The sequence below is a fragment of the Hippopotamus amphibius genome, chromosome 12, assembly GCF_030028045.1.
Source record: "Hippopotamus amphibius kiboko isolate mHipAmp2 chromosome 12, mHipAmp2.hap2, whole genome shotgun sequence".
Lineage (NCBI taxonomy): Eukaryota > Metazoa > Chordata > Mammalia > Artiodactyla > Hippopotamidae > Hippopotamus > Hippopotamus amphibius.
Window position 1 is genome coordinate 54,874,031 of NC_080197.1, and position 25,033 is coordinate 54,899,063.

The following is a 25,033-nucleotide window of genomic DNA, read 5'->3' on the forward strand; positions in this document are numbered from 1 at the left end:
CCATTCCACTTAGAATGAAACCCCCCTCCCTCATGTTGCCTAAAAGGCCGTCCACCAATGTCATCTGCACGCCTCGCCTCTCTGACCCCATTTCCTACCACTTCTCCCCTTGCTTACAACCCTCCATCCATACTTGCTTACCTTCTGACCTTGAAACATGCCAAGCCCGTCCCAGCACACAGCCTTTTGTGCTGGTTTTCACTTAAAAATGCTCTTGCCCTGGATCTTGGTGTGGCCCTTCTTTCTAGTCACTCAAGTCTTAGCTTACATGTCTGGCTTCCTCAGAGAGGCCACTCCTGCTCAAGCAATCTAAAGCAGCTCCCGGTCATTCTCTAACACGTTTCATTTTCTGCAGAACACTGAACAACACTAGAAATGTCTTGCTCCTCTGTCTGCTGTTTGTACCCTTCAGGAGAAAGTAAGCTCCGTAAATGCAGAGGCCTCAAGTCTCCTGTTCATTCCTGTATTCCCAGCTCCTGGGATAGTGCCTGGCTCATATTAAAGGCTCAAAAAATGAATACCTGAATCAAAGAATGAACAGCTGTTAAATGGTCACTCACTAAGGAACCCTTCTTTGTATCATTTGGATTGAATTATCTCTGGAATATTTAGGTGATCATCAGGGGAAAAATATATAGGAACTATTTAGTTGGAAGACAAGTCTTTGCTATGTTCTAGTTCCAGCGAAAATGACTGAAAGAGGCATCTTCTTTCCCTCCTTAAGACAAATATTGACTTCTTCACACCTAACATCTGTCTTTCCTTTTATGTGCTCTGTTGTAAGAACTGAATTCTCTTTATTGCTCTTGGTATTTAAGCAAATTTGTCTACATTTTAAGAATGTTGCAATTTCAGTTATAGATAATTATGGCTTTGGGGTGCTACAGGTTTGAGGCATCTTGTGTTAACAAAAATGCATGTTCATTCATGCTGTTTGCAATGGCATTTTCATCTGCAGAGTTATTCACTACAGCTCTGGCTCTCAACTTTATATTGTCCAATTTATTGTTATACCTGGATCTATATTGTGGAGAAACCATTTAAATGTTTCTTTTCCTGGGAAAACACCTTAGCCTGTTGTTTTGTTTACTTGTTTTTGTTTTAATTTTCTTCAGAATGATCATTCCTTTGTTGCAAGTCACTGTGCTTTTCCTTTAGAGTGACCCTGGGATTCAGACCCTTTATGACACCCCTCCCCTAACTGCCCTTAACTCAGAATCTCCTTCCCTTCTAAAGTGTGATTCATTTCCCTCTACCTTGTCGTTTCAGCCCATGGGCATTGCTTTATTTTGAAATTATGTGATGTTGATTAGAGATGTCCTATGGTATTGTTTCCCTTGTAGATTTTTTTTCTCTTTTCTTATCACCTGAGGAAATGCATGCTGCACAGCTGATACTCAGCCTGGATGGGTGGATACCCTCTCCTGTTCATGCTGGCCTGGAGACCCACCTGAGTGAGCAGGGCACCGGAGTGATGCATCAGTTAATGTTCCTTCATTCCTGTCACCCTTGATGCCAGTATGTTTTATGAAACATAGTCAGTTCTGTCAATTTAATTATACAAATACTTATTCGTATTTGTTCAACACCTACTAATCAGATGCAATTCTGAATTCAATAAAAAATATCCCATGGATTTTAGACATATCCAGAATAATTCATGGTACAAGCTGTAACAGAGTTCTATCAGAGAAACAAAACCATATTTGTATCTATATTTATATCTATATCCATAGTTGATCTTCATTATTTCTAGATGCCATATTTGTGAATTCATCTACTTGTTAAAATTTTTTGTAACCCCCAAATCAACATTTGTGATGCTCTTGTGGTCATCCATGCACAGAATGACAAAAAATTTGAACTGCCTGATGTGTATGTTCCCAGCTGTGGTTAGATGCCCTGCCTTCTTGTTTCAAATCTCACTGTAAACAAGGTTTTTTTGCTTGCTTTGCTGTTTTGCCTTGTTTTTGGCAGTCTAAAGTCTAATGGACCACATTTTTCATATTTTTGTTTTCTTTTTTGGTGATTTCACTGTTTGAAGTGGCCCTCAAGTGTAGTGCTGAAGTGCTGTACAGTGTTCCTAACCTCAGAAAGGCTGTGCGTTATGGAGACTTTGTGTGTGCTAGATAAGCTTCACTCAGCTGTTGGCTGTGAGTTCAGTGTTTACGAGTCCACAATAGGGCACGTCCCTAAAGAGGAAGAAGAAATTCACTGCTTTGCACGTGAGGCCACTCTGGAAAGTGCTAAGGTAAAACTGGAGCGTGTGATGCAGCTATGGAAAAGATGATAAAGTGGTTACACTAATGTATTCATGAGATAATGAGCCATGAAGAAAAGCATGGTGGGCAGCAATGATATGAGGCTGAGAGCCAGAGAAACTCAAGGTCCTGTTACCCATGACTAGGAAGATGCTTCTGGGCTAGTGCTGGCTTGCTGACACATTTCAAAAGATAAAAAGGCATAAAAAAGTGTTTACCCGTAGATGAGGTAGGTTCTGCAGATTAAGAAGCTGTAGAAGAATTTTAAAAATACTTGCTAAATGGTTGACAGGAAAAGGGTTATGTGAAAGAGCAGGTTTTCAACACTGATAAGACTGGTTTGTTTTATAAGGACATTAGCAAGCAAACCTATATAACGTAAGTGGCTTCCAAATTCCCTGGCTTTAAGTCACTCAGAGACCATGCAATTAATTTTTTTGTAATAAATATATATTAAATAAGGTGTCTTTAAACAGAAACACACATGAAACCAGATTATGTATTGAGTGGATGGCAAAAATATTGTGATCAGAGGCACACAGGAACCTAACCCCGTATCCCCCCATAGAAGCAATGGTTCCATGGTCACTAGTTGTGAAGTGCTCTTGGCAACTTTGTAGAATATGACTACTGTGAATAACGAGGATCAGCTCCTTGTCAAGGAATATGATTAGTTTATGTGATTGTGGGTTCTGTCTAAGGAAGTCCAAAATCTGCAGGACCGGCTAGCCAGCCAAAAACCCCTTGCAGGGACTGACAATGCAGCCCAGAGGCATACTTTCTCCTTTCAAGGAAACCTAAGTTCTGCTCTTACAGCCTTTCAACTGAGTGGATGAGGCTTTCCCAGATTACTGAGGCTAATCCTTACCAAAAGCCAACCGATGGTAGATATTAAGCACGACTACAAAATACCTTCACAGCAACACTAGATTAGTATCCACTTGTGTAACTGGGTACTACAGCCTCATCAAGTTGGCACATAAAACTAACCATCACACCAACATTCATTGAGTCTTTTCTGTGTTCAGCACTGTTCTCAATACCTCTGTGCTTATTTAACCCCCAAAGCAATCTTCTGCAGTTGGTGCTATGATAGCTGCGTTTGATGGGTGAACAAATAGAGGCATAAGTAAGTGGGACTGACTTGCTCAGGGTCACGCAGCATGTGTGATGAAGCTGAAAATCAACCCTAACCCTAACCCTACAGCCTGGCTCCCAGGTCCCTGCTCTGAATCAATTCACCCAGTTCCTAATGTAAAGAGAAAGTTAACTATGGCAGGAAATCTCATAATTTCACAAGTGGACAGGATTTTTACCTTAAAGATAGTACCACCTTGGCTGACATCAAAGGCTATACACCAGGGGCTTCCCTGGTGGCACAGTGGTTAAGAATCCACCTGCCAGAGATAGGATCAAGGTGGCGGAGTAGGAGGACGTGTGCTCACTCCCTCTTGCAAGTACACTGGAATTACAACTAACTGCTGAACAATCATCCACAGAAAGACACTGGAACTCACCAAAAAAAGACACCCCACATCCAGAGACAAAAGAGAAGCCACAATGAGACTGTAGGAGGGGAGCAATCGCGTTAAAATCAAATCCCATAAATGCTGGGTGGGTGACTCACAAACTGGAGAACAGTTATACTGCAGAAGTCCACCCATTAAAATGAAGGTTCTGAGCCTCATGTCAGGCTTCCCAACCTGGGAGTCCAGCAACGGGAGGAGGAATCCCCAGAGAATCAGATTTTGAAAGCCAGTGGGATTTGATTGCAGGACCTCCATAGGACTGGGGGAAACAGAGGCTCCACTCTTGGAGGGCACACAAAAAAAGAGTGTGCTCACCAGGACCCAGGGGGAAGGAGCAGTGACCCCATAGGAGACTGAACCAGACTTACCTGCTGGTGTTAGGGGGTTGCCTGCAGAGGTAGGGGGTGGCTGTGGCTCACTGAGAAAAAGCAGGGACTGGTGGCAGGGGTTCTGGGAAGTGCTCACTGGCATGAGCCCTCCCAGAGTCTGCTGTTAGCCCCACCAAAGAGCCTGTGGGCTCCAGCGTTAGGTGTCCTCAGGCCAAATGACCAACAGGGTGGGAACACAGCCCCACCCATTGGCAGACAAGCAGATTAAAGTCTTACTGAGCTCCGCTCACCCAGCCCTACCCACCATCAGTCCCTCCCATCAGGAAGCACCCACAAGCCTCCTAGATAGCTTCCTCCACAAGAGGGCAGACAGCAATATCAAGCAGTATCAGCAGTATTTCTTTCTGTGGAACTGAAAACCACAGCCACAGAAAGATAGAGAAAATGAAAAAGCAGAGGACTTTGTACCAGATGAAGGGACAAGATAAAACCCCAGAAAAACAACTAAATGAAGAGGAGATAGGCACCCTTCCAAAAAAGAATTCAGAATAATGATGGTGAACATGATCCAGGATTTTGAAAAAAAAACTGGATGCAAAGATTGAAAAGTTTACCAAAGACCTAGAAGAATTAAAGAGCAAACAAACAGAGATATGCAACACAATAACTGAAATGAAAAACACACTAGAAGGAACTAATAGCAGATGAACTGAGGCAGAAGGGCAAATAAGTGACCTGGAAGACAGAATGGTGATCATCACTGATGCGGAAAAGAATAAAGAAGAAAGAATGAAAAGAACTGAAGACAGCCTAAGAGACCACTGGGACAATGTTAAATGCACCAACATTCACATTACAGGGGTCCCAGAAGGAGAAGAGAGAGAGAAAGGACCCGAGAAAATATTGGAAGAGATGATAATCGAAAACTTTCCTAACATAGGAAAGGAAACAGCTACCCAAGTCCAGGAAGCACAGAAAGTCCCAGGCAGGATAAACCCAAGGAGAAACACACCAAGACATGTAGGAGTCAAACTGACAAAAATTCAAGACAGAGAAAAGTTATTAAAAGCAACAAGGGAAAAACGACAAATAATATACAAGGGAACTCCCATAAGGTGAACAGCTGATTTCTCAGCAGAATCTCTGCAAGCCAGAAGGGAGTGGCATGATATATTTCAAGTGATGAAAGGGAAGAACCTACAACCAAGAATACTCTACCCAGCAAGGATCTCATTCAGATTCGACGGAGAAATCCAAAGCTTTACAGAGAAGCAACAGCTAAGAGAATTCAGCACCACCAAACCAGCCCTACAACAAATGCTAAAGGACCTTCTCTAAGCAGGAAACATAAGAGAAGAAAAGGACCTACAGAAACAACAAAACAATTAAGAAAATGGTACTAGGAACATCCATATCAATAATTACCTTGAATGTAAATGGACTAAATGCACCAACCAAAAGACAGAGACTGGCTGAATGGATATAAAAACAAGACCCATATATATGCTGTCTCCAAGAGACCCACTTCAGACCTAGGCACACATACAGACTGAAAGTGAGGGGATGGAAAAAGATATTCCATGTAAATGGAAATCAAAAGACAACTGGAGTAGCAATACTCGTGTCAGATAAAATAGACTTTAAAATAAAAAATGTTACAAGAGACAAGAGGGACATTACATGAAGATCAAGGGATCCATCCAAGAAGAGGAGATAACAATTATAAATATATATGCACCCAATATGGGAGCACCTCAACACATAAGGCAAATGCTAACAACTGTGAAAGAGGAAATTGACAGTAACACAATCATAGTGGGGGACTTTAACACCCCACTTACACCAATGGACAGATCATCCACACAGAAAATTAATAAGGAAACACAAGCTTTAAATGACACAATAAATTAGCTTGATTTAATAGATATCTATAGGACATTACATCCAAAAACAGCAGATTACACCTTCTTCTCAAGTGCACATGGAACATTCTCCAGGATAGATCACATTTTGGGTCATAAATCAAGCCTTGGTAAATTCAAGAAAATTGAAATTGTATCAAGCTTCTTTTCCAACCACAACGCTATGAGATTAGAAATCAATTACTGGAAAAAAACTGGAAAAAACACAAACACATGGAGGATAAACAATACGCTACTAAGTAACCAAGTGATCACTGAAGAAATCAAAGAGGAAATCAAAAAATACCTAGAGACAAGTGACAATGAAAACACAACGATCCAAAACCTGTGGGATGCAGCAAAGGCAGTTCTAAGAGGGAAGTTTATAGCAATACAATCCTACCTCAAGAAACAAGAAACATCCCAAATAAACAATCTAACCTTACACCAAAGAAACGAGAGAAAGAAGAGCAAACAAAACCCCAAGTTAGCAGACAGAGAGAAATCATAAAGATCAGAGCAAAAATAAATGAAATAGAAACAAAGAAAACAATAGCAAAAATGAATAAAACTAAAAGTTGGTTCTTTGAAACTGGGACATTTGTAGAGACATGGATGGACCTAGAGACTGTCATACAGAGTGAAGTGAGTCAGAAAGAGAAAAACAAATATCATATATTAACACATATATCTGAACTATACAAAAATGGCACAAATCAACCGGTTTGCAAGGCAGAAATAGAGACACAGATGTAGAGAACAAGCATGTGGACACCAAGTGGGGAAAGTGGGGAGGGCTGGGTGGGAATGAACTGGGAGATTGGGATACCAAATTGTACACTCTAAATATACGCTGTTTATTGTCTGTTAGCTGTACCTCAATAAAATTTCTTAAAAAAAAAAAAAAAAAGAATCCGCCTGCCAATGCAAGGGACACAGTTTCGATTTCTGGGCCAGGAAGATCCCACATACCATGGTGCAGCTAAGCCCATGAGCCACAAGTACTGAGACTGTGCTCTAGAGCCCGTGAGCCGCAACTAGTGAGCCCATGTGCCACAGCTACTGAAGACCACGTGGCTAGAGCCTGTGTTCCGCAACAAGAGAAGGCACCACAATGAGAAACCGATGCACCGCAATAAAGAGTAGGCCCCGCTCACCACAACTAGAGAAAACCCGTGCACAGCAACGAAGACCCAATGTGGCCAAAAATAAAATAAATAAATAAATAAATAAATAAATAAATAAATAAATAATAAAATAAATCTTTTTTTTTTAAAAAAAGACTATACACCATCTGGAGGGGTCCAGTCTTTCAGTGGGTATCGCTCTCTCCTTCTGTCAGGACCTTTAGCTTTGTCCACTGAACCCAGGCTCAGCCTTGTTCTGAGTGTGATGAGACCACAAACTGGTCATAAAGATGTGATGGGTTACTTTAGCTATTATATGTTTTTTAACTAGCCTGGAAGAGGCCAATGCATGTTACAGAAGCCAAATACTGTTGAGAAGCAAAGTTCACATAAAGAGATCCACTGAATTATGTTCTGACAATGTTTACATGGATGTGAAATCACCTCAGAGGTCCCGGGTAATCTCCATAATCACAGTATGGCTTAACGCGGTGGTTTACTAAACCACTAACTGCCCTGAGGTCGGAGGATGTGTGATTGCTGGAAATACCTCTTATAACTGTTTCGGTTGTACAAAGCAAAACAAGTCAAAATAGAAACGCAAATTACCAACTACTGAAATTGAAGTAAAGTTAAATACAATTGAACTTCACAAAAAATTGATACTGGCAGTCCAACATGAATAGCATGCAGAATGTGGCACACTCCGAAAGGCTGATTTTTCAGCTATTTCCATAATGTGAGTCAAAAGATTTTTTTCTGTTTAGTTTTGTAGAAGTTTTGAAATAACCCATGATCTTGTGCGCAAGGAGGCAGGTTGCCCATCTGCTCACAGGGGTAGCCCCCAGAAAGGACTTGGAAACTGTAAGCGAAACTTACGAAGCACTGATGTCCTGGGTGGGGGTTAAGAGATCATTCCTATGGAAAACATGCTGTGTCTCCACCACCACATGCACAATCAGATCAGGCGACAGCTTCTTCAGGCCGGCAAAGGCACACCTCGTCAGACAGAAGCCAGCGCAGACGGGTGTTTGAGAAGAAATACGGCGTCTGTAGCATCACCCTTTCTCTCTCTCAGAGTACAAGGGAGCCTGAGGAAGAGTGCAAAGACAGGACGTCGACACGTATCAGAAAGGGGTGAATCCTGGTTTAAGTGGAGCGCTTTCGACTGCTTGGTGAGGCGACAGATGTTTCAACACATATTTTAAGATGCATCTTATACTTAAGAGAGTAAAAGAGAGTGGTTGAGCATAGTACTATAAAAGGTAGAAAGAATTGGCCGTTATTATTAGAAGTAAGGTATATTCATTTTCCCCAGTAAAGTGCTGGATGGAGGTCTTCAAAGAAATGTAAGTGAACAGCTCCGGGTGCATTAATGTTCTGTGGAAATTGACATTTAAAAAAAAAGTAGGCCTTGTGTTGTCAAAGCAAAGAAATGGGAAGCTTCTCAAGATGCTCGAGTGAGCAAAGCAACATGGAGACAGGGGAAGAAAAGCGGGAGGTGTGAGTACAGAACAATGACCATTGGCAAAGAGCCAGAGGGGAGTCTGATGGGGAGGGAGGGCTTCACTGGACAATTGGGTCGTGAACTGTTCAGGCTCCCGGAGAGGCACGGGCAGCCTCAGGGCAAGTTTTGTCAGCTCACAGCTAGGAGAGGGAGAAGGCTGGCTGTGTTCAGAAGATGGTCATTTTGACCAAAATGCATCCATTGGAAGGAAATGAGAGGTTAGGGGGGAAGAACTGAGACCTCAACTGACTCTTGGCCTCTCTGGTCACTGGCAATGGTTGTCAGTATCTGACTTTAAGGAAGAAACACAGGGTAATAAGTAACAACTTCTAGGGAACACAAAGGATTTCCCTTCGATTATGGCTTTTCTGTGAACCTAAGGCATCCTCACCGTGAGTCCTGAGGTCAGGGAGGACCTGGGCCCTGGAAGGCGGGTCCTGACACTGGCCCATGAGATGACTCTCCAGGTCCTGGGGAGGTGGGAAGGGGATGGGGAGGTGGTGTCTCTGGGGTCCGCCTGCCTGAATCAGACACAGCTCTGCCACCCCCAGGCTCTGTGACCTGCTAATTTACTTCACCTTTCTCATCTCAGTTTCCTCATATGTAAAATGGGACTGAAGACACCATCTCCCTCACAGGATTGTTCGGGTGATTAAATAGACAGTTCGCAGTGCTAGGAGTGAAGTGGGGCTCAGAAAGTGTCCTCTAGCACTGTCACCTTTAAAGCGGGCCCACTGTGTGCCCCGCTCTCTTGTAGTCACATGCTTTTGCTACAGTTATCTCATTTAAGCCTCATAATAACATAAACACGTTGTGGGGTTTTTTTTTAATTATTTATTTATTGGCTGTGTTGGGTCTTCGTTGTTGAGTGGGGCATACTCTTCTTTGTGGTGTACAGACTTCTCACTGCAGTGGCTTCTCTTGTTGTGGAGCACGGGTTCTAGGTGCACGGGCTTCAGTGGTTGTGGCTCGAGGGTTCTAGGGCACAGGCTCAGTAGTTGTGGTGCACAGGCTTAGCTGCTTCGCGGCATGTGGGATCTTCCCGGACCAGGGATCAAACCTGAGTTCCCTGAATTAGCAGGCGGACTCCCAACCACTGTGCCACCAGGGAAGCCCTACACATTGTTTTTATTATTTACATTTTTTTTTTACCTGCAAGAAAATTGAGCTCAGAGAAAGTAACTTGGCAAGAATAACACATGTAGTCACTATGTGAATCTACATCTTTCTTGATTCACGTCTACATTACTGTCCTGTGATGCTTAGCATTTGTAAGAGCAGATGTGCGGGATTATTGGGAACAAACACCTGAGTACAGAGGCAAGAGGCTCAGTTCTGGTTGTAATAAAATGATTCATCATCTACACCAAGACCGTTCTTACGGTGACCCAACAAGACCCAGACCCCTCAGTGCGGTTGGTAATAGGAATCCATTCTTTTTTGATCTCTTAATGTGTGCTAGACACTGAAAGAGGAGATTTCCCATTTAACACTAACAGGAGGGGCTTCCGTGGTGGCACAGTGGTTAAGAATCTGCCTGCCAATGCAGGGGACACAGGTTCAATCCCTGGTCTGGGAAGATACCGCATGCCACAGAGCAACTAAGCCCATGCCACAACTAGTGAAGCCTGCGTTCCTAGAGCCCATGCTCTGCAACAAGAGAAGCCACAATGAGAATCCTGCACACCACAGTGAAGAGTGACGCCAGCTCTCTGCAACTACAGAAAGCCCGTGTGCAGCAAAGAAGACCCAACACAGCCAATAAATAAAAAATGAATGAATTAATTAAAAAAAGAACAAAACAACAACAAAAAACACTAACAGGAATTCTCAGAGATAGCTACCATTATCATCTCCAGTTTGCAGATAAGGAAATGGGGCTGGTGGGTGGCTGGACCAAAGTTGGAAAGGACATCTGTCTGGTCTTAGAGCCCATGACTCACCACCCCCATACTGTCTTGCTCTGCAGCTGTAGACTCACTGGCCTCGTGTCCACATTTCTGGCCTTATCTCCCACTGCTCTTTTGAAGTTATTTGTTCCCTATCCCTTTGCTCACTGCCATGGAGTGTACCTTGTGCTTTCTGGTTGCCATGGTTTTCCTGTGTTGTCATCCACCTCCGTGTCTTCTCCTGCATCATTTCTTTTGGCATAAAGGCATCCTTTAGATACTTTTTCTCAAACACCCTGCCTGGGTCCATTGCAATTTATCTGAAAACGCATAGCACTTATCATTGATCTACTTGTTCAGCAATTACCATTTGCTGGTTTGTATTCTTAATTAGCCTTTCAGGCATCTGTGCCTTTCCTGTTCAAATAAGTTACCAAGTCCTTAAAGTTCATGTCTTCTTTTTTTTTAACCCCCCAGAAAGCCTTGCTTTGCACATCATCTAACTTAATAAATATCAACTAATCCACTCTTTTCAGGAAAAAAAAATATACTCATCAAAAGAAAATTTTAAAACTGAAAGAAAACATCTATTACAAAATTATAGCACAAGTCATAGTTTATGGATATTCACATAAAGAGCCTTCATCATCAAGAAAGTGAGTGAACAGAGGGGAAATAGCCAAGAAGAAAAGCTACAATAAAAAGGCCACAAATGGATGGAACAAACCAGATTCATGTTGGAGTTTATCCACCTGTTTGGAAAACTGGTCAACCGTGTGCCCCAAATGCAGCAGCTAATGTGACAGGAAAAATTGATACATATATAGCTTTTAGGTAGCATTTCATTTCTCTTATGTGTTTCTTTAATTGCCTAAACACAATTTTTGAATATTATGATACTATTTAGTTATCTGACTTCATATTAATGAAAGATGATTTAGAAGTAAAGCTGGTATTGGTTAGATTTAGATATTTTTATCTATCTTCTTGCATTACTTGGTCGCACAAAAAGCAAGAAATTTCTGAGCCATGTAGGTTGAAACAGTTATCTAGTTTTAAACTTTGTCTTTTAAGAACTTAATATTTATTTTCTGATATTTTAGTATCACATTGTTTTGTGTTGTGCATGTGTGGGCTTCAAACATATGTGTTTCAGACATGTATCTCCTTTGCTAGACATTTAGGCTGCTATTCAATTCATTTCCATATTTGCTGAATCAAATCTTTTAGTAGGAACTATAGTTCACTAACAGAATATTACAAAAATCAGATACTCTCTATTAGTTTTTGTTTACTTCTCACTCCTTTATCCAAACCTTCCTTAAGAATACGTAGAATCTGTTTCTGTTTCATGTACTAACAGATGATATTTGTAAGAGAATCTGAGATCTCTTAATATTTCATGACTTTCTTCTTTTTTAAATATCTTCCCATCTTGCCTTTAGAGATTTTTAGCGGACAAAATGTAGAGATTTTGTATCATTGTTAATATCACTTTGCGTAAAGCAGGGAATTTAAAAATATCATTCTCAAAGAGATTTTTTCCCCTTTTTGGATCAATATTAAGTAGCATTTCTCAGTGCAGTTCCTGCTTTATTTATACCTCAAATAATTCTGTACAATGTTGACTATTTAGATGCGAGGACATACGAATCATTACCCTGTTTACCAGCTCTTTTAAATGTGTGCAATTTATTTTAATACAGAACAGCTGGAGAACAATCAGGTGAAACCTCTGTTGGCATCGAGAAATAATTAAATCGTCCTCATGCTAATACCCACCATCCCCTGTTGCAGATGGCAGTGCCGTCACCCTCCAGTGATCTTTCTCAGAGATGGCTCTAAATGTAGAATCTCTGTTTGCTTGTAGCAATCTGACTTATTTTAAAGGATAAGTGGAAGAAAGGACATGATAGCATCTCCTCGTCTCTAGGTGTGGGTATTATTTTGTTGAAATTGTAGACAGATGTGCAAGAGGCTTTTGTAAGTCACTCAAGCCCAGAATTGTAAGTGGCCTGTGTTACTAATAATAGGTTCAGTGCAGTCCATCTGCCTCCTGCGTGAGGAATGTGGCTGTTTTCTACAAAACACATTTTGAAAATGCCACCTCGGAATTTTGTGTCGGGGTAATTCTTGAGAAGATGGTAGGTTACGCTGCACAGAATCATTGCCTCTGATAGGCAAGCTTCTAAAACCATTTTGTGTTCATTTCAAAATCTCATTTACCCAGGACAAAAACTTTGTGTCTTTGATTTCATTAGATAAGAATAAGTGGATTTATATGGAAACAATTATAATTTTTTTCAACTTATATTACCCTTCATGCACCCTCCCAGCTCCCCTTCCCCCTCCCCCCCCAGCTCCCCTTCCCCTTCCCCCAGCCATTGATTCCAGGGATAATTCCCTTATGTGGCTTATTTTCCATTCTGCCCTGAGTCCTTTCAGGAGAGTCTGCCGTATATAATCAGCCACCTCTTTCCCATCCCCCTGGAAAATCTCTTCATATGGGGAAAAAAATAGGGGGAAAGTTTTAACATGGTAATTATTGATATGAATGCTCCTATAATCATTTTCTTAATAGTTTTGTTTTTGTTTCTGTAGGTCCTCTTCTTCTCTTATGTTTCCTGTCTAGGGAAGTTCCTTTAGCATTTGTTGTAGGGCTGGTTTGGTGGTGCTGAATTCTCTTAGCTGTTGCTTCTCTGTAAAGCTTTGGATTTCTCTGTCGAATCTGAATGAGATCCTTGCTGGGTAGAGTATTCTTGGTTGTAGGTTCTTCCCTTTCATCACTTTAAATACATCATGCCACTCCCTTCTGGCTTGCAGAGATTCTGCTGAGAAATCAGCTGTTCACCTTATGGGAGTTCCCTTGTATGTTATTTGTCGTTTTTCCCTTGTTGCTTTTAATAACTTTTCTCTATCTTGAATTTTTGTCCATTTGATTGCTACATGTCTTGGTGTGTTTCTCCTTGGGTTTATCCTGCCTGGGACTTTCTGTGCTTCCTGGACTTGGGTAGCTGTTTCCTTTCCTATGTTAGGGAAGTTTTCGATTATCATCTCTTCCAATATTTTCTCGGGTCCTTTCTCTCTCTCTTCTCCTTCTGGGACCCCTGTAATGTGAATGTTGGTGCATTTAACATTGTCCCAGTGGTCTCTTAGGCTGTCTTCAGTTCTTTTCATTCTTTCTTCTTTATTCTTTTCCGCATCAGTGATGATCACCATTCTGTCTTCCAGGTCACTTATTTGCCCTTCTGCCTCAGTTCATCTGCTATTAGTTCCTTCTAGTGTGTTTTTCATTTCAGTTATTGTGTTGCATATCTCTGTTTGTTTGCTCTTTAATTCTTCTAGGTCTTTGGTAAACTTTTCTTGCAACTTTTCGATCTTTGCAGCCAGTCTTTTTTCAAAATCCTGGATCATGTTCACCATCATTATTCTGAATTCTTTTTTGGAAGGGTGCCTATCTCCTCTTCATTTAGTTGTTTTTCTGGGGTTTTATCCTGTCCCTTCATCTGGTACAAAGTCCTCTGCTTTTTCATTTTCTCTATCTTTCTGTGGCTGTGGTTTTCAGTTCCACAGAACGAAATACTGCTGATACTGCTTGATCCTGCTGTCTGTCCTCTTGTGGAGGGACTGATGGTGGGTTGAGCTGGGTGGGTGGAGCGCATAAAACTTTAATCAACTTGTCTGCCAGTGGGTGGGGCTGTGTTCTCACCTTGTTGGTTGTTTGGCCTGAGGCTACGCAGCACTGGAGCTTACAGGCTCTTTGATGGGGCTAATGGCAGACTCTGGGAGTGCTCATGCCAGTGATCACTTCCCAGAACCCCTGCCACCAGTGTCCCTATCTCCTCAGTGAGCCACAGATGCCCCCCACCTCTGCAGGCAACCCTCCAACACCAGCAGGTAGGTCTGGTTCAGTCTCCTATGGGGTCACTGCTCCTTCCCCCTGGGTCCTGGTGAGCACACTCTTTTTTTGTGTGCCCTCCAAGAGTGGAGTCTCTGTTTCTCCCAGTCCTGTGGAGGTCCTGCAATCAAATCCCGCTGGCTTTCAAAATCTGATTCTCTGGGGATTCCTCCTCCTGTTGCTGGACTCCCAGATTGGGAAACCTGACATGGGGCTCAGAATCCTCACTTTAGTGGGTGGACTTCTGCGGTATAACTGTTCTCCAGTTTGTGAGTCACCCACCCAGCATTTATGGGACTTGATTTTAAAGCAATTGTGCCCCTCCTACCGTCTCATTGCGGCTTCTCCTTTGTCTCTGGATGTGGGGTGTCTTTTTTGGTGAGTTCCAGAGTCTTTCTGTGGATGACTGTTCAGCAGTTAGTTGTAATTCCGGTGCTCTTGCAAGAGGGAGTGTGCGCACATCCTCCCACTCTGCCATCTTGAACCGTCCTTCAGAAAGTTTTAACATGAAAAGCAAATATATTCGAACCCAGAGGAGAGAATCCTGTAGAAATGTTGAGAACTGCGAAGAGTGATGCATCCTTCCTGAGGCAGCCTTGAGGGGTCTTCCCTCAATCCCTTCCCCCCATCTCCTGTCAGGGCTCCCCAGTGAAATCAAACTGGAAGGTAGAGCCCACAGGGGCCAGCAGTGGCCCACCCAGGGCAGGCTTCTGGATAGAGCGGAGAGGCACAGGGTGGAGAAACCGTCTCTGGGACAACAGGAGACATTGAGCATATACCGGGTGAAACCTCCTGCCAGCAGGAGCTCATGATCCAGCCGGGAGGAGGAGGAGTAAACACACGTGAACAGAGCGGCTCTACATGCGCTGGAGAAGCTGCGCATGCCGTGCGCCATCGGAGCACTGGGGACGTGCAGCTCACCTCGGGGTGTAGGGGGAGGGTTCACAGGGGCACTCCTGGATTTTGGAGGGTGAAGGGCTTTCCTGGTGAGAAAACTAGCCGCTGACACCTGGGCACTGGCCTAGAACTGCAGGTCAGGCCTGGGTGTCCTGCCGCACATAAATAATTTCACAGAACAGCGGCATCCAAAGATGCGTCTGTGCTCAGCGGATCAAGGCAAAAACCAGGGCAGTCTGAAATCACGTCTGAACAGAGGCAAAGGCTGGACCACTGCCCAAACCTCAAAAATGGCCAAATATTCCTCCGTTCTAGACGCCCCTTCCTTACAAATGACACATTTAGCTGTGCTTGTGTTCCTCCCTCTCAATAGGATTCGTTGAGAAAATCATAGACGGCAGCCAATCCTGGGCAAAGCTCTTCCTTCCTGCCCATATTCATCTACTGCTAACCCCAATCCTGTAGTAGCTTCTTTCGGACCCCACTTCCTAAGGCATGCCGGAGTTCTGAGGTCTCATTCTCCCTTTCTGCAATGAGTAATAGACTCCACTGCTAATAAACACGGTGTGTTCCTTGTGGTTTTAAGCTGGAAAGTATCAACACCAGTTAAAACTGAGAAAGGACAGGGACTTCCCTGGTGACCTAGTGGTTAGGAATCCACCTACCAATGCAGGGCACACAGGTTCAGTCCCTGCTTGGGGAAGATTCCACGTGCCGTGGAGCAACTAAGCCCGTGCGCCACAACTACTGAGCCTGCACTCTAGAGCCTGAGAGCCACAACTACTGAAGCCCACGTGCCTAGAGCCTGTGCTTTTCCCCCCATCTCTGCAACTAGAGAAAGCCCTCGCACCGCAACAAAGACTCAATGCAGCTAATAAATAAACGAATAAACTTAAAAAAAACTGAGAAAGGACATTTTAGGGATTTTAAAAATGCATAAAATGGGGAGAATCTGATACACTGGAAAAAAAGGTAAGTAGTTCACAATGATTGGAGCCGTCTAAGTCTGTGAGAGGCTGTGAACATGCCCCTATGTCTGTAATCAAAGCTAAATTTCACTCTTTCCCAGCTTGTGTAATTAGGTGAGGAATAGGAATAACACACATCAGAGAAAGATTTTACATTTTGAAATAACCCCAAACTTACCTGTGTGCACAAATTAAAAGAAGCTTTTATTCTAGGTTTTCTGACTGCAAAATTGCAACAGATTTATAGAGCTGTACTTTCTAATTTTTGTGGAGTGAGGTGGAACTGTGGCTTGTTTGTGGGTGTCTTCAACATGCTTGGTTGACCTACCCTGGGTAACCCAGAACTCTGGGACAGTTTTGGGGAGGGAAGAGTGAGAGAAAAGAATTGACACCATCTCCTGGTCTCTAAGGAGTAGGTATTATTTTAATGAAACTTTCAAGGAGATATGGCAAGATGATTTTGGAAAGCCTCAAGCTGAGAATTTTAAGTGACACATGTAACTAATAAGGTGTTTGGCTTAGTCCATCTGCCTCCTAAGAAATGTGGCTGTTTTTGTTTTTCTCGTTGTGGCAAGAGGAGACTGGAGTAGGAAGAAAAGACAAGACACTAAGCAGCCCTTTTGTGCTGAGCCTGGAAGTTTCTCTGTTCTCGGAAGATACCCAGGAGCCACTCTATCGAGTCTTGCAAAATCCATATCTTTAAGCAGAGGCATACGTATGCAGCAGTTGGTAGTTGATACCTTTCTGATGTGTTCCTTGTCAAATCATCATAGAGAAAATAATAATTGCTGAAACTTTTATAGAATTTACTTCATGCCAAGCATCATATTTAGTGCTTTCCGTACATTCATTAGTTTACTCCCCACAAGAACCTTGTGAAGTGAGCATTATGATGCTTTTGCAGAAAGAACTGAGAAAGAGTGTAAGGAGTTTACCCAGGATCACACAGCTAGTAAGTGAAAGAGTTGAGATTTGAACCCAAGCAGCTTGTCTGTAGAGTCTGTGCTTTGCTGAATTCAAAGAGTTAAGCAGTGTGGTGTGAAGCAGTGCTTTTCAAACCTTAGTGTGCATGGGATTTTTCAGGGGATCTTGTTTAAAAATAGTTCTGGGTTCAGATGGCCTGTGATGGGGCCTGAGAATCTGCATTTATCCCAAGTGTTATTGATCTGCTTCGTGCAGCGAGGGATGGAGGATCTGCAGTTAGAGCAGTGGAGCCCACGTCCTAAAGGTAAGACTCTCACTCAGTTGTGTTTCTGTTGTTCCTTTTCCTGATGTGTCACAGGAGGCTCAGCCAAGCTTGCAAACCCTGGCATCCCCTGACTTCAGACTGGAGGCTCCTTCCAGCTGTCGTGGTGCTGCTGTCCTGGTCGTGATGGCCTAGGAGGCAGTAGAGGGGAGCTGGTGTGGGCAGCCCCTTCCCCATGGCCTGAGTTCAGGCGATAGCGCTTGAGCTTCTGGCTGGACAGGCCTGCTCCGCTATCAGCTGTTTCCTTCCAGAGTTGAGCAGTCTCACAGCATCTGGCGCTTTTGCCTTCCGGATTCTCATTGTCTGTCACGGCTGATTAGGGGGCTGGATCTGAAAATGGAGCCTGATGCTCAAAGTACCACACTGTGTCACTTTTGTTGTGCCCTGTAATTAGAGCCCCAAATTGTAATATTCTTGCAAAGCAGCCTCTAGCATCCGTCTTCTTTTCTAGCACCCTTCTTCTTTTAGAAGGGTTTCTACTATTAGACTAACAGAGAATACTTAACTCTCAGTGTAACCAGCTGTGCTTAACACTCATAATTTTCAAACTCCTTTTGCTTTTGTAATAACTGTGAGGACCTGTGAATAGAGAGTGATATACCCTCTTAGAACTTAAGCTTCCAAGAAAGGTTCATTGTTATGGTCCCCTAAATCTCCACATCCTGTATCTATGATTTAGGGCTCTGTGTCCCTGTAATCCCCAGTTCTATATTCACTATGCAAATCACAGACTTGCGTTTCAGATGATTACTCAGGGCCCACAGTCGTGGGCCTTTCTTCTTCTTCTTCCTTTTGCTTTGATCATGCAGTGTTTAAGCACACACTCAATAAATTATGCAAAGAATTTCTCAGATGCAGAGCTTTGTGACATTATGCATTATGGTTTCCTTGCTGTATTTTGACATTTTGTGAAATTTAATTGCATTTGATGATGCTCTCAGCCTAACCAGGCCAGAGCAGCAGTCTTATCCCCCTGCTGTGCTCAGCAGTGCCTTCTGATTGTGGAGAAGTGTGTTTGCTGTCCTGTTACCATGTTTATGCAATTCATTATCTCTTAACTACATCCGGGTTAGTTACAAGTCATGAAGATGTTTGGACAGGGTAATCTTTTAAGCACAGGTTTAATTTCCAAGTAGAGAAACAAGTCTTTCCGTCTTTGGAATGATCTCTATTTTGGAGGTATTGAATGATCTGGCTTCTGAATTTTTCCTGATCTGTGATTAGGGATGCTGTTATTATGTACCATTGATATTCAATGATTATTCCAGCCACGGTTGAGGATCAGTATGTCTGACTCTTAACCTGGGATGGGATTTTTAGGATAAAAGGCACAGAGTTTCAGAAATTATTATAAAGCTTGTGATGGGTATAGTAAGATAGGGATGATGGTTCCAAAAACCCTTGAAGAGAAACATAGTTGGTCTGTATCTCTGTCCATATGTCTTTCTTGGCTAAATGCTCCATTCCCACCTGTGCTGAAGATCTGGAATAGATGGAAAAGAGCTATAAAAATCTGGGAAGCACTTCTTTGGGATTTTCTTAACATTGGAAAAATGGTGGCGTCCTTGTTACTAACAGAGTAAGTACTGTATTTAACTATCCCCTGTGTCTCTGAAAGCAGCTTTCATGTTAATTGCTTTTGGATTATAGTAAAAGTATTAAAAATACCTATTGAACAGGCAGAAGTTAGGGCAGAAATCTGGGCAGCTTCACAAGACAGGCTGCTTCTCCTCTCCTAGGCCTCACCTCCTATATTCTACCCGCCCCTTGCCTAGCAGCTCAGGAACTGAGGCAGCAGCTCTCCTGGGCTTGTGGGCTTAGGTGGTATCCCCTGAGAATGTTCTGTGCTTTCTGGAGCAGCGTTAGATGAATCAGAACACAGTATATGATTTTCCCTTCCCTTTTGGACCAATAACTGGTTTCAGTCAGGCCGTGGAATCCTGGCTCTGTATATAAAGCCTTATATATAAAAAAAAAAAGAAGTAAGAGGCCATAATGAAATTTGTCTCTCTCTGCCAGATAGCCTGTTATTTGGATTCAGATTCCGTTTTCTGAAATATCACTTTCATGTTTACATACCTGCATGCCTTTTGAATTTGAATATTTGGTTTAAAAAAGTGTACATTGTTCTCTCACCACCGTGTCAATTCCAGTGTAGTTCTAATAACTTTGAAATGTTATACACGGAAAATGGAATATAATTTCACACAATAGGCTATTGTGAAATAGATGTATTATGTGTTCTAATTTTTTGCTTTATACTATTTTTGGTAAATATAGAATGTATAACAAAAATTGTAATAAAACATTTGATATAGTTTAGCGTTTCAAATGAATTCACTGACTACCTCTCTACTGTGTGCCCCTCCTCCAACCTTTTCTGCCTCAGAGGTACCACTATCCAGAATTTTACGTTTATTTTTCCTTTTTGTTTCTTTATGGCTTTACCATATATGTTTGTATCCTTAAAAATATTTTTTTTAGTTTTTCATGTTTTTGAAATTTATGTAAATCAAATTATCATTCTTTGGGTGTTATTTTTGAAATTGCTTTTTTTCACTCACCTTTATGTCCTGAGATTCACCTATATTTTTGCTTTTAGCTGTAATTGATTCCTTTCAATGGTTGTAGACTACTTCATTATAACACTATTGATAAACTTTGGTTTTCCACTGCTTTGCTGCCTACCACAAACAGTCTTGGTGTGAACAATTTTGATATGCTCATTTGTATAAATGTACAAGACTTTCTCTAGTTAATATTCCTAGGATTGACATTTCTGAAACTTATGGCATGGCCACCATCAACATTACTGGGTGAATAAAAAAACTTTTAAGTTCATTAGATGAATTTTCCGTCTTATCAGTGAGGTAGACGAAATCCAGTTGATCCATATCTTTGCCAATACTTGATACTGTCAAATTTAAAATTCTGACCAATCTGGTGCGTATGAAATGGTATGTTGCTGTGGTCTTTAACTTGTTTTCTATGAACGCTAATGAGGTTCGGCATATTTTTATAGTGCACTATCGGCCATTGGGGTTTCCTTTTCTGTGACATGCCTGTGTTAAGCCTTTGCCCGTTTTGATGGGCAGAATTGTGTCACCCCAAAACTTACATCCTGAAGTCTGAACCCCCACCACTTCAGTGTGTGACTATATTTGGAAATATGATCTTAGGAGAGGTAGTTAAGTTAACATGAGGCTGTTAGGGTGAGCCCTAATTCATTACAACTAGTGCCCTGATGAGAGGAAATTTGGACACAGACAGATCCAGAGGGAAGATGATGTGAAGACACAGGAAGAAGATGGCTATCTGCCAGCCTTGGAGAGAAGCCTCAGAAAAATAAGCACTGCCCATGCCTTGATTTGAAGTTAGAACTGTGAGAAAATACATTTCTGTTGTTTAAAGAACCCAGTCTGTGGTACTTGGTTATGACAGCCCGGGAAGCCTAATACTATTATTAATTTTAGCAACTTCCTCTTTGCTTTACACTTATTGTGTCTTATTTAAGAAATCCTTCTCCGTTCCAAATACATGAAGATCCTCCCATTTTCTATTTCTAAAAGTTTTTAGTTTTGCTTTTTCATATTTAAGTTCTTAAAGAACCTGTAACTGACTTTTTTAGTGTGCACAGATTAACCTGAGTACAGTTCTTCTTTCACTATATCAAAAACTGCTGATCAGCATATGATTTAGAAAAAAAGTCCAGCATTTCCCCACTGAAGTTTCCATGTGTTTGTGAGTCTGCTTTTCCTTCCCCTGTGCTAATACCACACGGTTTTAAGTATTGTAGCCTTATTATAATAATTATGGATGTTTGATACAATAACTACTCTTTATTTTTTTCTGTTTTTTCTATGGGTTCTGAGCTATTCTTGGATGTTAAAGATTCCAAATTTATTGTTTCAATTTAAACCATATTGAATTTACAGATCATTTCAGGAGACTTTATCTCATTAAGATATTCAATTTTTCTGCAACTGCAGAGCTAATGTAGCCTACAACTTGTAGTGTTTCAAGCAACAGAAGTCAATGGGGCTTGAACCAGGCACGTATATCTTAAACAACAGTTCCGTTTTAGTACACAACAAGCTGATTGATTGCCTGGAAATGAATCCCAATTATGTGCTCTGGCTGTTCACAAGGTATCTCAGGATCCCTTTTCTTCTGTTGCCTTTTAAAGCATTCTGTATTTTTGGACTCACACAGTTATAGTCATTGTGATGTCAGGTTATCTATGCAATGCAGAATAAGTATCTTTTTCACAGTGAAACTTTTAATTTTTGGAATAAGTTACATTTCCCATTGAGCTTTCATTCATCTTGAATTAAAATTTTTTTTCTTTAAATATACTACACATATTTGTCTTCTTAGCCATTAATTTGGGCATCATGGAGCATGTACATAGATACTATGGCCGCTTGGTTGCCTTTTCTCTGAGCTGTAAGTCTTAAACATTCTAAAATTTATCAAGTTTTCATCTTACCAATTAACTCATATTTGCCAAGTCGAATCAAATACACAAAAAATTATAATACAACAGTGGGTCTTTCGTACAGTGACAAATTGTTATCACTGGTTTTTTCTTGTTTTTGTCTTTTTTAAAATAGGGAATACACTTTATTTTTTATAAATTTATTTATTTATTTATTTACTGTGTTGGGTCTTCGTTGCTGCACATGGGCTTTCTCTAGTTATGTCAAGCAGGGGCTACTCTTCGTTGTGGTGCATGGGCTTCTCATTGCAGTGGCTTCTCTTGCTATGGAGCACAGGCTCTAGGCATGCGGGCTGCAGTAGTTGCAGCACGGGGGTTCAGTAGTAGTGGCTTGTGGGCTCTAGAGCACAGGCTCACTCGGGCTTAGTTATTCCATGGCATGTGGGATCTTCCAGGACCAGGGCTCGATCCCATGTTCCCTGCATTGGCAGGCAGATTCTTAACCACTGTGCTGCCAAGAAGTCTCTATCACTGGTTTTTAAGCCATGGGGTTTATATCAACACTGTTAACCCTTAACAATGAGAACTGACATGTACGGACTGCTTGCTGTGTGCCCAGGCTGTTTTGCATTTTATGTGCGCTACCTTGTTGATTCTTGCAGGCACCGTATTTGGTAGAGTTTGTCATTAGTCTGTTTTCCTGATGTGGAAATGAGGGTGAGAAGAGTTAAGTACTGTGCCCAAGGCCCCATAATAAGTGGCAGAGATTTAAATCTGAACTTTAGAGGCAGTGTTCTCAACCTCTACACCTGCTTTTCTTGCAAGATAATCATCTGGGGGAAAATAACGGTACTACCACGAGTTAAATTGTGTTTTTTTTGCTCTGAAATCACCATTTTTTTTTTCTTTTCAGCCTGCCATATACTCCCAAAGCAGAAAGTGGTGAAACAGTGAATAAAAACCCAGATTTCCTCCTTAATTCTGCAGTCTCCGTTCTTTAATTTACACTGTATTTGCCTCCACCCTAAAACTTATCCTTTTTTTCTCACAGTCTTTGCCTTTCTTTTGGCTTTGCTGACTCCCATTACTTACCCCTTGTTTTCCTTACGTTTGATTTACTAAGGTGTATTCAAAGAACAATGGGTAATTTTATTAGAAATGTAATACCTGAATTAATAAGAAACATGTCTGCATAATTGGTAGACGATATTTTCCATCATTTTATAGTTTAAATTTATTTATTTATTATTTTGGAACAGGTAATACATGTACATGACTTTAGAAGTCAAATTTTAAATTTCCAAACAAGCAGTGAATAAAGAATGAGTCCCTCTTTGGCCTTCTGTCCTCCAACTACTATTTCCCTCCGTAGAGAGAACCACTTAGGCCAGGTTTTGGGATATACTGAGATGTAAAAAGGAGAAATACACTACTTTGTGAAATACATTTGTCTCTCTTAGACGCTTAGGTTTTTGGTTGCTTTTAAATTATTGCCCTGTGTTTGTTTTGATACTTTTACGTACCTCATGCACAGTAACTAGTACAATAATGTTTATTTGGAGAGGTTTAACTCATAATAAGTAATCTGCAATGTTTTGTAGAGTATTTATTTTTGGTAAGTGCTTATTTTTATTGTACCATAAATCTCTTGAAAGCTGAGGAGGTAACTTGCCTAACTGAAGGCAGTTATTGGTCTGTTAGATTATAATAAAATGCATATTTTGGAAAGAATTATAAATGCCTAACATCATAAATTTTTGAAAATTCCAGAATAATTGCTGCTGACTGTTACTTGCTACTTTCTAATTATAAGTGGGTATTGTATGATGTGTATAAGAACAGTCTTGTACCTAGTACAAAGCATTGAAACTAAAGAATGCAATTGTTAGCCTAATTTTAACCCTTGGAAAACTTTAAATGTGTTTAGTTTGTATTTGGTGTGTAGGCAAACTTAAGCAGGGTGTAACAGGTTACAGAACACAGTCATTTTTACTAAAACTGAGCCATTCTAGACAAGGTCAGCAGGCGTGATTCCATTCAGACCTGGTATATTTCAAATGATTATGGGACCATTCTCTAGGCCCAGGAGTTGGATCTTGAAACTTTCCTGTTATCTAGGGCTCTGAGTTTAAACTTTTAAACTTTTGATTTTTTGTACCTACTAAATTTTTTATGAACTGCACATGCTCTCACATATTTTTAAGTTAATATCTTAAATTTTTAATCATGTTAAGAGTTAAAGTATGTCCTTTCCCATATACTGTACATGTTGAAGATTTAAAACACAACTGTCTTATCTCTCTTTTAAATATACCCAATAGAATATAAATATTGGAGTGATTTGTTATCCATAAGCATCCATTATAAAAACACACAAATAAGAGGCCTCAGTTATGGCAAAGTGAAGAGTTTGGAGAAACCTCTCCACATCAAGCAAGTATAAAACTGCACATTCTTGTCAAAAACAACCACTTCAGGCCTGTGCAAATTTAATAAAACCAGATAGAAAACCGAGACACATTCACTACTGAAATAATTCTAGAGATTCAGATAATAACATCAGGATATCTGCAGCCTTCTTGCATGGGGCTGCTCCCAGTCATCCTTCCCAGTTTACCAGAGTAGAGGTGCAAAACAAACAAACAGCTTTGCTACCAGAGGGGACAAACAGTTTGGGGTGTGGTGCAAAATCACTGTTTTGTCAACTAAAACATATAGACTCAGTGGAAACTTTGATGGTCCAGTGTCCTATCTGAGGTCATCTAGAGAATCAACAGTGAGATTCTGCAAATGAGTGTGTTATGGAAGGGCTGAGATGATCTCTCACCCGTGCCCAGCTGACTGAAACACTACATGCAAGCAAACCGTAAAAGGCAAGGCGACCTGAGAACTGGCTGGAGTTTTGAATGTGCTCCCCAGTCCACACATAGATTGACTCACAGAAGATGCAAGGTGTACAACTAAGGTGGTTGCACAATGTCTGCCCAAGTCATTAGTTAACTTCCAATGAACCAGACCCAGAAGCAACCCCTAGGAAACAAAA

General features: G+C 41.4%; 1 long non-coding RNA gene across 2 annotated transcripts in view; it reads left to right on the top strand.

The window, feature by feature from the left end:
• LOC130833154 (uncharacterized) overlaps positions 1–25,033 on the top strand; it is a 58,229-nt gene that overhangs the window by 20,699 nt on the left and 12,497 nt on the right. Inside the window, exon 5 of one of the 2 annotated variants that reach the window (XR_009048429.1) lies at positions 1,373–1,687. The exons of the other annotated variant lie outside the window; for it this stretch is intronic. This is a non-coding gene — a long non-coding RNA (uncharacterized LOC130833154). Of the gene's footprint in view, positions 1–1,372; positions 1,688–25,033 lie in introns of those variants that run through there. 2 annotated transcript variants of the gene reach the window in all.